This window comes from Coregonus clupeaformis, chromosome 10 (genome assembly GCF_020615455.1).
Source record: "Coregonus clupeaformis isolate EN_2021a chromosome 10, ASM2061545v1, whole genome shotgun sequence".
NCBI lineage: Eukaryota > Metazoa > Chordata > Actinopteri > Salmoniformes > Salmonidae > Coregonus > Coregonus clupeaformis.
The window spans coordinates 48,883,155-48,898,469 of record NC_059201.1 but is presented as its reverse complement, the minus strand read 5'-3'; positions in this window follow the sequence as shown (position 1 = coordinate 48,898,469).

Below are 15,315 nucleotides of genomic sequence, written 5' to 3'. Positions count from 1 at the left end.
AGAAACTTTCAAAGTTATTGAAATGTTCCGTATTGACTAACCTTCATGTCTTAAAGTAATGATGGACTGTCGTTTCTCTTTGCTTATTTGAGCTGTTCTTGCCATAATATGGACTTGGTCTTTTACCAAATAGGGCTATCTTCTGTATACCCACCTACCTTGTCACAACACAACTGATTGGCTCAAATGCATTAAGAAGGAAATAAATTCCACAAATTAACTTTTAAGAAGGCACACCTGTTGATTGAAATGCATTCCAGGTGACTACCTCATGAAGCTGGTTGAGAGAATGCCAAGCGTGTGCAAAGCTGTCATCAAGGCAAAGGGTGGCTATTTGAAGAATCTCAAATATAAAATATATTTTGATTTGTTTAACAGTTTTTTGGTTACTACATGATTCCATATGTGTTATTTCATAGTTTTGATGTCTTCACTATTATTCTACAATGTAGAAAATCGTAAAATTAAAGAAAAACCCTTTAATGAGTAGGTGTTCTAAAACTTTAGACCGGTAGTGTATGTATGAGTGTGTGTATATTGCATGTGCACCTTGCATGTGTGTTACTTAGTCGACTTTGCCCTTTTGAGTTAGTAACAGCAAAACAGAAGAAGTGCGAGTAACAGGGCTTGATGTCATTTCACACTTCTCCTCATGGTTCAAACCACCCTGCAGATCTACAGCTCTATTCTCACGCTCCACAGATGCTCTGACACATTCATTTCTGTTTTAAGTGCCATATATGCTTTTTGATATGGTTGATATGGTTAGGCCCAAAGTTTAAAATGCTGACTAAACATGTACAGTAGCTGTGTACTTGCAGATGGTCCTGAGTTCTGAGGGACAAACCTGAGGGCATGAATGTGGACTGTACAGAAGTGATCTGGCAATATATTCCATTATCTCCTGAATCCACCTATAGTAGAGAGAGAGGGAGAAAAAGAGAGAGAAAAGAGAGAGAGAGACTTTTTATGCTCCAGTCTAACAAACTGTCTGTCTATTCTGCTCTCTAACTCGTAACATGAACTGCACCCTCCTTTGTATCACAGGAAGTGTTTGTGGGTTTTGTCATTTTGAGGTCAACCCATATCCAATGCAAGATGTAGGTTATTTGATCAAACATAGTTTATACAGTGAGGGAAAAAAGTATTTGATCCCCTGCTGATTTTGTACATTTGCCCACTGACAAAGAAATTATCAGTCTATAATTTTAATGGTAGGTTTATTTGAACAGTGAGAGACAGAATAACAACAAAAAAATCCAGTCCATTACAGGTGGTGTCAGGACTCACAGATCCAGGAATCAAACAGATGATGGTAAAGTACTCATCAAAATGGACTGTAATGTCTGGTTTTGGATCTGTTAGGAAAGGACAGAGACTCCTTTTTGCATTACTCTATTTGAATGTAATGTATATATCACAAGGGACACTGACTCTTACTAAACTAGAGCCTACCATTCTCTTTATATTACGTATCAGCATGTCTTATTTGATATCATGCCTATTTATGAGTGCCATTTAATCATGTGTGCTGTGTGTTTACAACGATTGCCTTTCACTTAATTCCTTACATTCTCCCGTGTGAAATCAAATGGAATCGCATGGACTATTTTGCCTGCTTGTATGGTGTCCTGTGATTCCACAGATTAGCATGGACTAAAGTGACATTGAGACAGCTGTTGCCAATTCTCTATCAACTCCTCCGTCCCCAAACTAATTACTAAACATGCCCCAGAACTAGAGTTAAAAGGAACTGGACCAGTGACCTCTCGACCGACTCACTGCTCCTCTCCGCTGGTCCCCTGCTGTGGGAAAGACACAAATCACAACGCTCTCTATAGCACTACTAAAGGAAAGTGCTTGTTTCAAACGTGTGAGTGTTACCCCAATTGTTGGCCAGTACATGCTCTAATTGTATGTTTTGTGTCTCCCACGACTACAGACACTGGGGACACGCAAAACGCTGCTGTGATAGGCTAAACCCAACTCTACCACGCAGCTGGGCTGGTGCGGAGCGAGGGACAGTAGGCGACCTGCCGTTGAACACCGAACCAGCCATCGACTACCAGACCAGCCATTGACTACCAGACCAGCCATCGACTACCAGACCAGCCATCGACTACCAGACCAGCCATCAACTACCAGACCAGCCATCGACTACCAGACCAGCCATTGACTACCAGACCAGCCATCGACTACCAGACCAGCCATCGACTACCAGACCAGCCATCGACTACCAGACCAGCCATCGACTACCAGACCAGCCATCGACTACCAGACCAGCCATCGACTACCAGACCAGCCATCGACTACCAGACCAGCCATCGACTACCAGACCAGCCATCGAATACCAGACCAGCCATCGACTACCAGACCAGCCATCGACTACCAGACCAGCCATCGACTTACGATCCCTGCTCGGGAGGAAGAGACGAACCCTGCTTAGGTAGGGCCGAACTAACCCTGCTCGGGTAGAACCGAACAAACGAACCCTGCTCAGAAAGACCCATATGCAACAGAACAATTAAGATAGACTCGAGATGTAGCCTATAGCCTAAGTTAGAAGCATATGCATATTAGCCCATAATTCATAAACTCAATGTTACCCTTAATACTGCAGTGAATTCAGTGCCCTCCATAATTATTGGGACAGTGAAGCATTTGTTATTATTTTGGCTCAATACTTCAAAATGTTGGATTTAAAATTAAACAATGACTATGTGGTTAAAGTGCAGACTGTCAACTTGAATTTGCGTGTATTTTCATCCATATCGGGTGAACCGTTCAGAAATTAGAGCATTTTTTGTACATAGTCCCCCCATTTTAGGGGAGCCAAAGTATATGGTCCAACATTCATAGCACGAAATGACTACATCAAGCTTGTGACTCTACAAATTTGTTGGATACATTTGCTGTTTGTTTTGGTTGTGTTTCAGATTATTTTGTGTTGTGAAGTATATGTGGGTAGAGTTAAATTCACTATGCATAGATAATAAACAGTCCGGGTAGCCACGATTAACTGTTCATGAGTCTTATGGCTTGGGGGTAGAAGCTGTTAAGAAGCCTCTTGGACCTAGACTTGGCACTCCGGTACTGCTTGCCGTGCTGTAGCATAGAGAACAGTCTATGACTAAGGTGGCTGGAGTCTTTGACACTTTTTAGGGCCTTCCTCTGACACCGCCTGGTATAGAGGTCCTGGATGGCAGGAAGCTTGGCCCCAGTGATGTACTGGGCCATACGCACTACCCTCTGTAGTGCCTTGCAGTCAGAGGCCGAGCAGTTGCCATACCAGGCAGTGATGCAACCAGTCAGGATGCTCTAGATGGTGCAGCTGTGAAACTTTTTGAGGATCTGAGGACCCATGCCAAATCTTTTAACGCTAATATTTGAAATTCGATCTCCAGCTGTCCCATAGTAATAAACGAATGTGTCGGGATGAGACAGTCTGGCAGCTTTTCTCAGCCAGTCGAAATCATGAATCAGTATAATTTTTATGGATATACAGTGGGGAGAACAAGTATTTGATACACTGCCGATTTTGCAGGTTTTCCTACTTACAAAGCATGTAGAGGTCTGTAATTTTTATCATAGGTACACATCAACTGTGAGAGACGGAATCTAAAACAAAAATCCAGAAAATCACATTGTATGATTTTTAAGTAATTAATTTGCATTTTCTTGCATGACATAAGTATTTGATCACGTACCAACCAGTAAGAATTCCGGCTCTCACAGACCTGTTAGTTTTTCTTTAAGAAGCCCTCCCTGTTCACCACTCATTACCTGTATTAACTGCACCTGTTTGAACTCGTTACCTATATAAAAGACACCTGTCCACACACTCAATCAAACAGACTCCAACCTCTCCACAATGGCCAAGACCAGAGAGCTGTGTAAGGACATCAGGGATAAAATTGTAGACCTGCACAAGGCTGGGATTGGCTACAGGACAATAGGCAAGCAGCTTGGTGAGAAGGCAACAACTGGAAGAAAATGGAAGAAGTTCAAGATGACGGTCAATCAGCCTCGGTCTGGGGCTCCATGCAAGATCTCACCTCGTGGGGCATCAATGATCATGAGGAAGGTGAGGGATCAGCCCAGAACTACACGGCAGGACCTGGTCAATGACCTGAAGAGAGCTGGGACCACAGTCTCAAAGAAAACCATTAGTAACACACTACGCCGTCATGGATTAAAATCCTGCAGCGCACGCAAGGTCCTCCTGCTCAAGCCAGCGCATGTCCAGGCCCGTCTGAAGTTTGCCAATGACCATCTGCATGATCCAGAGGAGGAATGGGAGAAGGTCATGTGGTCTGATGAGACAAAAATAGAGCTTTTTGGTCTAAACTCCACTCGCCGTGTTTGGAGGAAGAAGAAGGATGAGTACAACCCCAAGAACACCATCCCAACCGTGAAGCATGGAGGTGGAAACATCATTCTTTGGGATGCTTTTCTGCAAAGGGGACAGGACGACTGCACCGTATTGAGGGGAGGATGGATGGGGCCATGTATCGTAAGATCTTGGCCAACAACCTCCTTCCCTCAGTAAGAACATTGAAGTTGGTTGTGGCTGGGTCTTCCAGCATGACAACGACCCGAAACACACAGCCAGGGCAACTAAGGAGTGGCTCCGTAAGAAGCATCTCAAGGTCCTGGAGTGGCCTAGCCAGTCTCCAGACCTGAACCCAATAGAAAATCTTTGGAGGGAGCTGAAAGTCCGTATTGCCCAGCAACAGCCCCGAAACCTGAAGGATCTGGAGAAGATCTGTATGGAGGCGTGGGCCAAAATCCCTGCTGCAGTGTGTGCAAACTTGGTCAAGACCTACAGGAAACGTATGATCTCTGTAATTGCAAACAAAGGTTTCTGTACCAAATATTAAGTTCTGCTTTTCTGATGTATCAAATATTTATGTCATGCAATAAAATGAAAATGTATTACTTAAAAATCATACAATGTGATTTTCTGGATTTTTGTTTTAGATTCCGTCTCTCACAGTTGAAGTGTACCTATGATAAAAATTACAGACCTCTACATGCTTTGTAAGTAGGAAAACCTGAAAAATCAGCAGTGTATCAAATACTTGTTCTCCCCACTGTATATAAAGAACACAAAATCCAGCTAGTTTGCTGTCATTCCAGCTTCAGTTTGAAGTGATTATGTTAGCTGTGTAGTTGGCTAGCTATTCTGAATAGTGTCCTGGAGAGAGATCACATTTTCTATGCCAGGCAAAATCGCGCATCGAGTCATTAGCTCATTGTTATGGATGTATCCCCCCCAAAAAATCAATAGAAAACAGCTTAAACAAACGCAAATGCAGCTTCTTTGCTGGTATTCTGGCTGCACTGTTTGACGTGACTGTGTTAGCTGAAGTTGCCTAGCTAGCAAGCAAGTGATAAGAACGTTGACAGCCATCATGGCAACGGAACATTTAGAATGATTGACCAGACGGCTTGGGTACCAACCCTAGATTTGTGTCGGGACTACACCGAGTATACCAAACAGCCCTCTGGTTCGTTCAGCCATTCTTATGGGAAAAATGAATGGGGAAAGAATAGGGTTTTGGAATAAACGCTGAAAATAAGGTCTGAATTTAACACAGGCTTATGAGATCTTATACGTTTCATTCTATGAGATAATAGCAGTCAGTTAACATGATCTTTATGAATTATGAAGTCTTTATGTGATTTATGTGTTTTTTATTATTACATAAATTCTTCAAAATTCACAAAAAGTGATGATAGCTGATGAAGATGATCTCATAGAACAAAACGTATAAGATCTCCTAAGCATCTGTTTACCACAGACCTTATTTCCGGTGTTTATCCAAAAACCCTACAGTAACGCCATACATTTTCCTCATAGGCTTTGTCCAACGAACCATGGCGGAGTTATTGCCTACAAAAAGACGTGATTACTATTTATCTCTATAGAAACAACATGTCAATTGTATTTCGTCTCCAATGTTTATTGAAAATATTAATTAATTTGCACAATGAGCGCTTGTTGTCTCTCAAATACATCGTTAAGGTACAGTTTTTGGTTAGCTAGCTAGCGGATTTTTGCCATATTAGCAATGACATGAAATCAGTCAAAACACCTCAAAACAAGACATGGTATCAATAACAAGATGAAACAAGCCACTTATGACTGCCCACATGGCAGTTTCTTGTCATTCTGGTTAGCAATCTGGCCATCCAGATTCACAACAACATGTTTTATAATAGACAACAGAGTCTCTAAAGTTATGTATTTGAGGTTAACAAGGTAATTAGAATGACAAAGTTGCCGTTTTGATTTACAGTGGATAAAGATCACTTTGATTGATTGGTGGTAATATTATTTTGTAAAAATAGTTAACTGAATTGTTAAAATTGAAAATCATTCCAGTTTAAAGATGCACTAAACAGAAATCTCTCCGCCATTTCCTGGTTGCTAAAATTCTAATAGTTTGCCTAATTTCAGTTTATGTGACAAAACAAGCAAGTATAGTGTAGAGAATCATTGAACCATCTAAACCGCTGTGAAATATATTTTCCATAACCAAAAATATTGTATTTTCAGCTGTTTGAAGCTGGTGAACAAAACAGAAAGTAAAAGACGCAAAAACGTAACTTAAAAACGGGAAGCGTAGAAATAGCGCACATAGAACAGACCTACCGCTTCTTAGACTTGCTTTCAATGCGGATGACAGATGTATAACTCACAATTCTATGTGAAATTTGTCTGGTAGCCCAAAAAGTTACATATTGCAGCTTTAAATTCAGCATAATGATACTGACCTTGGCCTTTGATGTATTGGAAGGTATCTAGAAATAACAAAATGGGTCATTATCATGCTCTTTTTACCATTATGAAAAATAAGAAAACATGAGAGGGGAACACTTTACACAAGTTGGCAAAGCAGAATAGCCTGTAATGCATTCACGGCCATATTATCAAGCAGTGGTCCTTCTTAGCTGAACAAAATGTTAAATAATGACAGAGAAAAATGTATAAATTGGATGATCAATGGAATGACACACTTATTATAACCATAAAATGTATAAATATCAAGAGTTCCTAAAGTAAAAGACTAAAAGAGGGGAGAGAAGAAGAGGAATATCCTGTAGCACAGACAGATGATGGAATTTGGAATGGAGGAAAAACTCACCGAAAAGGAGGATGACGAAAAACAGATGACCAGCCATATCAGAGATGAACAACATCATTTTTTAGAGAGCTACATACATACTGTTAGTCTGACTTCACAGAATATGGTGGCTGTGACTGGGACATAGAATAAATGTTTCAATAGAGAAGTAGATGTGGAGCTTGTTCACAGGAAAACCACAGATGTCTCATATGGCAAGTGTGGGCTAATGTTGCAGAGAACAGGGGGGCTGAACATTCAGAATAATTTATCAGTCATTATTTTGAGATTCTAAAGCTATTTGTCTTTAACATATATTATTTTGTATCATTATTGGCGTCAATTCTATTTTTAAAACCAACAAACTAACTTGTCTGTCTGAGTAAAATATTTATCTTTGACTTTTTGTTTTAAGTTTTTGACAGCTGCACAAAGTTTATTTGTTTATTGAGAATTATATTGGTTCTACAGACAGTCTTCTGTTTCAGCAGTAGACATTTGCTTTCCAAACTGTTTATCCCGCGATTTGTATTTTGAAATGTGCAGAAGGCAAACAGACAGCTACAACCAACCATATAAATATAATCCATAGATGGCAGTTCCCATTCAAATCAGGACTGGCAGCCATTGCCAGTGTACCCATGAGTTACCACTCAAATTGCCAGGTTAAGAGGTTCCAAAAATCGATGTATTATGTCTATGGCCACAACACAACAAGCTGTATATTTGGCATGCATGCTGCCCAAATTGCGGCCTTCCCGACTGTAGGCTTCTTTCTTCTTCAGTGGGGTTTATCGGCGGTTGGTATCCAACGTTATGGTGCATTACCACCACCTACCGTGCTGGAGTGTGGGCCAGAGACAGTGAGAAACTAAATCCTAGCTGCCAGCCCCGTTTCTCTTAAAAAAGATAACAAAATACTTGAGACTATCTAATGACATTCTACTCAATATACTCTTTAAACTAATTTCCTGTATCCCCTTCTCCCTCATACTAGATCTTATCCTCTCTCTTTCCCTCTGATACTGCCCACACTGTAGCAATACATGGTCCACGGTCTGTTTCCTGACAATAATCACACTTTGCTGTTGGATGCTTTCCAATCACATTTAATGTCTTATTCAACTGGCTGTGTCCCATCCTTAATATTGTAAAAATAGCCTCCTCTCTTCTGTCCCTTCCTGCTGTCCTCCCCTCCCCGACTTTCCTCTGTACTTGAAATAAATGCCTTCCCTTATTATCTCTATTCCACTGCTCCTGCCATTTCTGCACCATCACTGTATATATCAGTCTTTTTGCCTCTGCCTTGCTCATTGAAACTTCAACGTCAACATCCCCACTACTAAGTGCTTGTTTAGCCAGTTCATCTACTGCCACGTTCCCCTCCACCCCCACATGGGCTGGGACCCAAGTAAATCTTATCTGAATACCCATCTGTTTCATCCTGCCATGGGTTTTTAGCACCTCATAAAGCAGGTCTTGTCTGCTACGTGAGCTAAAGGACTGGAGACTCATTAACACTGCACATTAATCAGAGCAAATAACTACTCTCTTGTTTGACTTCCTCCACCCACTGCAAGGCCAACAGTATGGCCATCAGCTCCGCCGTATATACAGCCAGATTATCTGTAATATGTTTCCTGACTTCCACCCCACATTCCTGCACTACAAATGCTGACCCAGTACGTCCTGTCCTTAGATCTTTTGAACCATCTGTGTAAATGGCCACAAAATCCTGATACAGTTTCCAGACGTCTCTTAAAGAAATCAGCTGGATCAACACCCTCCCTATCTTTCTGTAGTCTCTCCAACACTTCTAGATCAACTACTTGAGGCGGGAGTAGCCATGGTGAATTTACAGGAATAACTACCTACCGTTGGACTAAACTCCCTTCCATACAGTCCCATCTCCTTCGCCTGGGTATTACCCACCCACCCAAAGATCGTGTTCTGTCTTCGCTCATGTTCCCAGCATGCCTGTAAAATCCCTTTCGCAGGATGAGACACCCCATGTCCTTGTAGGTTGACCCAATAATACATTGCCAGCTGCTGTCGCCTAATCTGCAATGGCATATCCCCCATCTCCACCTGTATGCAGCCATTGGGGACGTCTGAAATGCCCCACTACATATTCTGAGTCCTTGCCCCTGTATGACATCTAGCCTTTTAAATGACGAACCATATGCTATACTGCCATAGTCTATTACAGATCGGATCAATGCAACATACATGGTCTTCAATGAGGAACGCCCAGCCCCCTACTCCTTCCCCGTCAGACAGCGCATCACATTTAGCATCTTCTTACACTTTCCCACCACTCTCTCAATGTGTTCTGTCCAGGTCAGTCTAGTGTCAAAGTATACCCCAAGGAACCTGAAGGCCCCCACCCTCTCCAGGTTTCTCCCATATAACCTCAAGCATACCTCATCTCCCACCTTCTTCCTGGTAAAGAACACTGTTTGATTTTTCTCTACAGAGAACCTGAATCCCCACATGAATGCCCACCGCTCTACCTCATCAATTGCTTCCTGTACCTTCCTGACTATGTATGGCACATTTCTTCCCCTCTTCCATAAGGCCCCATCATCTGCAAATAACCACCTCCCTATATCCGGCTGTACCTGAGAGTAAACATCATTGATCATGATTGAGAACAACAGAGGACTAATCACGCTCCCCTGTGGTGTACCGTTATCCACCAAGTAGCTGCCTGATAAAGACTTCCCCACCCTCACCTGGATAGACCTTCCAAACAGGATATCCTTTATCCATTTGTACGTTCTTCCTCCTACCCCTATAATATCAAGTTTGATTAACAACCGATTCCTGCCACATCATATCATATGCCTTCTCCACATCAAAAAAGACAGCTACAACAGCCTCCTTGTTCCCCTGAGCCTTCCTGACCTCTGCTTCTAAGCAGAGCACTGGATCCATAGTTCCCTTCCCCTTCCTGAACCCACTCTGATGTGGCGATACTAGCCCTCTGCTCTCCAGGAAGTAAGTTAGCCTCTCCGTAATCATACGTTCCATAATTTTACATACATGTGATGTTAAAGCTATTGGCCGATAGCTTGTTGGCTTCGTTGGATCCTTCCCGGGCTTCCGGATTGGTACCACTACTGCCTCCTTCCAGCTGCCTGGTAGTTTCCCCTCCTCCCACACTCTGTTGTACAACACCAATACCTTATCCAATGCCTCATCACTAAGATGGGCCAACATAACATAGCACATCTCATCTTTCCCAGGTGAAGTTAACCCAGCCTTACCTATTGCTCTTTTCACCTCTGCCCTGGTAAATGGTGCATTCAACGCATCATTTACATCCTCCCTCCTATCCAGCACTCCAGGATGCTCCTCTCTCATGTTCTCTCTCCCCCTCCTCTGACAGATTTGCAGAGCTATGCACTTGGACAAATGCTTTGGCCATCATCTCTGCTTTCTCATCTGTTACTGCCACATCCTCCCCACTCGTCAACACTGGATAATCCCACTCTCTTCTGACCCCACTCATCCTCTTAATCATCCCCCACACTTCTCCCACAGGTGTCGCCCTTCCAATGGTGTCACAGAACCGATGCCAACATGACCTCTTTGCCTGACGGATAGTTCTCCTCACCATGGCCTGGGCCTGCTTATACTGAATCAGATGTTGGAAGTTGTGTGTCCTTTTCAGTACTCTAAATGCCCTGTTCCTACTCCTCACCATTGCCCCACATTCCTCCTTCCACCATGGGACTGCTTTCCTCCTCCCTGAACTCTTAGGTATAGCCTCAGTAGCTGCCCCCACTAATGCTGTTCTCACCCAGTTATTCATACTATCCACATCCCCTCTCATATCCACCTGAGCCATCACTTGCTCACTCAGCTCCTGAAACTGATCCCACTTTGCCCTTCCAAACACCCACCTGCCTACTCCATCCACTGACGCCTCCTCCGGCTTACTGTACATTCAATGGGGTAATGATCACTCCCTACTGTCGACTCCTCCCATACCTCCCACTCACATATTCCTGCCATCGCACTAGATACCAGAGTGAGGTCCAAGGCAGACTCTTTCCCTGTGGATACATCAATCCTGGTCCCTCGGTCATCATTCAGGCACACCAGATCTTTATTTTCTATCACATTTCCATCACTTGGCCATTTCCATCCATCTGTCCGTCCCCCCCAAAGCGTGTTGTGGGCGTTAAAATCCCCACACCACATTACCTTACTTCTTTCCTGGCCCTCCACCCTCTCTAGCACTTCCATGTCCAATATCTGACACTGATTATAGTAGTTCACTAAAACTAGCACCCCTCCTCTCAACCACACCTCCACCACCACATACTCCTGTTCAATACCTTTGCCTATCATCTTGTAGGGAATTCCTTGCTTTATGCAGGTGGCACATCCCCGGTCCTTGAAATGTAACACAATCGACGTGCTATCTACCCTAACTCCACCCCTTGTTGCTTGCAGTGTTTGAACATTCACTAGAACGCCTCCTTTCAAATTGTCCCTTACCTCTTTAGTGCTAACACTCACAGGCACTCTTGGTATAACCACTTTAATCCACTGCTTCCCTGCTTGATCAGTTCAGCTGCTCGACTCCACTTTACACTTCCCTATATGCTTCACTCAGAGCTTTTTCCTTACAGAACACCAACAAGCTCCCATCTCTTAACACTTTAGTATTGACAACTTTCCCAATCAACTGTTTTATCACTGCCGTCAACCTTATCGGACTCATCGCCCCCAACTCCCCCTTCCTCCCTAAACTTCAGAATCACTTTATGCTCCTCCTCACCTCCATGTTCCCCTCGCGTCTTATCTTGCCCTTCCTCTGCACTTTCTACCTCCGAACTTCCGCTAGCATTGGAAGCTTGGTTGCTCTCCTCAAACTTCCTTTTCTGCCTCCTCTCTGCCTCCATAGACCTCTCGCACCCCTTCATACCCCTACTCTCTTTCTCTCCCGCTTTCTTTTTCTCATTCTTACTCCCTCCTTTATTTGTACCGCTATGTTCCGTACTTGCTTCACTTTCTTCTCCATCAATATCTCCTACCATCTCTGACCCCATTCACAGCACAGCCGTGCCAAACCGCCGCCACACCGAGTGAAGTTAGTTCGTTTTTCAACAATTTTCCTCCAAGTTATGCTTTGGCTACAAATACGAGTATAGGATAAGTGATGGGGAAACTAAGCTTCCTGGAGCGTTGAGGTTTTCCAACTAATTGTGTCTAGGTTCATTACTCAAGGCTTTGATCAAGTGTACACTAGTGGTACCTGCGGGTCAAAATTATTTAGAGCAGCCAAATTAATATAGACGTCCCACACCCCATTGTGCAGTGTAGCCTTTTTGTCTTTACCAAGCAGGTGGTTGTTCGACGAAACAATGCTTCGGACTTCATTGATCACGTGCTTCTGATCAAGTGATACAGGCATCAGCACACTGCTCAGTGATTTCAACGCATGCCTCAGAGCTCAGGCATCAAACGTAACATCACTATATAGGATGAGTCCACAACATTATTTGGGTACGAGTTAACAGAATCTGAAAAAAAAATAAAGATATTCATTGGACAGTTACTTTAATTGGCAACTAGGCTTCGTTAACCCAAGTAATTAAATCAAGGAAAATATGTTCCAAGGTGTATGGACTTTAGTTTCTGAATGTGATAGTAGCTTACCTGCCAAATGAGCCTAACTTTATGGTACCAGTTTTGAATAAAGTTGAGTACCCTGCCTTCGTCTCTAAGTGCACCATCAAAGAGACCACGGGAAACATCGACTGTGAGTGCTGTGCCAGGTACTGGTAACAGTTACCTTAACTGTGTATAAGGCACTGACAAACTCACTTAGCCTGTGTGTTGATGGTGTATACACTATACAGGGTAATTTCATGCATTAGTGTAGTAATATTAAAAGCATCAACTGAATCAACGAAACGCAACTCTTTCTCTCTCTCGCTTTTTGTCTCTCTCTTTCTGTCTTTCATTACGTCTCTCTCTCCCTCATCAGATCTTTTTTAATTCAGCAAATTCCTAGTAGAAACCTCTTCATGGTCGTCGTGGACAACAAGTGTGACTGCAGCTCTGCCCCCCTGGTTTCCATGGATCCCATCGAGATTATGTATATCCTTTACTAAGCCTCAATAAGTTTGAGGAGTTTGTGTATTTTTAGTACAAAGCTTTTGTGAGTATTTTTTGTGTGTAGATGTTTAGTAGATGGGTTTTGTAAGTGAACTCTGAACTCACTTTTATTTTCTGAGAACGTGAACAGCTTCTTCATTGTCAGAGGTATTAATACATTTCTCATACATGTAGGTATTTATGAAGCGTGCGTTACGGTTTTGTTTTCTCATCATGCTAGAATTATGTTGCAGAAACAGTCACCACAGTGTCAGTTAAATGTATCTGAGGTTCGCTTCATCATCAGTATTTATATCCTTAACCCCTCTGCACACAATGATTTTCTGCAATGTGATAGGCTGAAGTTTCAGAAGGACAGAAAGCGGCCAGAATCGTGTCATCCTTTCCATCCCGAGGTATGCAGTATGTAGATGTGTGTGTGTGCGTCTGCGTCACAATTCTGTGATTACACAAAAAGTACATGAATGCCTGTTTGAGTGTTTAATAATGTGACATTAAGCATATGTGACCATCTGTATATTGTCTGAACCATATAGATATATAGCATACAGTGGGGAGAACAAGTATTTGATACACTGCCGATTTTGCAGGTTTTCCTACTTATAAAGCATTTAGAGGTCTGTAATTTTTATCATATGTACACTTCAACTGTGAGAGACGGAATCTAAAACAAAAATCCAGAAAATCACATTGTATGATTTTTAAGTAATTAATTTGCATTTTATTGCATGACATAAGTATTTGATCACCTACCAACCAGTAAGAATTCCGGCTCTCACAGACTTGTTAGTTTTTCTTTAAGAAGCCCTCTTGTTCTCCACTCATTACCTGTATTAACTGCACCTGTTTGAACTCGTTACCTGTATAAAAGACACCTATCCACACACTCAATCAAACAGACTCCAACCTCTCCACAATGGCCAAGACCAGAGAGCTGTGTAAGGACATCAGGGATAAAATTGTAGACCTGCACAAGGCTGGGATGGGCTACAGGACAATAGGCAAGCAGATTGGTGAGAAGGCAACAACTGTTGGCGCAATTATTAGAAAAAGTTCAAGATGACGGTCAATCACCCTCGGTCTGGGGCTCCATGCAAGATGTCACCTCGTGGGGCATCAATGATCATGAGGAAGGTGAGGGATCAGCCCAGAACTACACGGCAGGACCTGGTCAATGACCTGCAGAGAGCTGGGACCACAGTCTCAAAGAACCATTAGTAACACACTACGCCGTCATGGATTAAAATCCTGCAGCGCACGCAAGGTCCCCCTGCTCAAGCCAGCGCATGTCCAGGCACGTCTGAAGTTTGCCAATGACCATCTGGATGATCCAGAGGAGGAATGGGAGAAGGTCATGTGGTCTGATGAGACAAAAATAGAGCTTTTTGGTCTAAACTCCACTCGCCGTGTTTGGAGGAAGAAGAAGGATGAGTACAACCCCAAGAACACTATCCCAACCGTGAAGCATGGAGATGGAAACATCATTCTTTGGGGATGCTTTTCTGCAAAGGGGACAGGACGACTGCACCGTATTGAGGGGAGGTTGGATGGGGCCATGTATCGTGAGATCTTGGCCAACAACCTCCTTCCCTCAGTAAGAGCATTGAAGATGGGTCGTGGCTGGGTCTTCCAGCATGACAACGACCTGAAACACACAGCCAGGGCAACTAAGGAGTGGCTCCGTAAGAAGCATCTCAAGGACCTGGAGTGGCCTAGCCAGTCTCCAGACGTGAACCTAATAGAACATCTTTGGAGGGAGCTGAAAGTCCGTATTGCCCAGCGACAGCCCCGAATCCTGAAGGATCTGGAGAAGGTCTGTATGGAGGAGTGGGCCAAAATCCCTGCTGCAGTGTGTGCAAAGCTGGTCAAGACCTACAGGAAACATATGATCTCTGTACCAAATATTAAGTTCTGCTTTTCTGATGTATCAAATACTTATGTCATGCAATAAAATGCAAATTAATTACTTAAAAATCATACAATGTGATTTTCAGAATTTTTGTTTTAGATTCCGTCTCTCACAGTTGAAGTGTACCTACGATAAAAATTA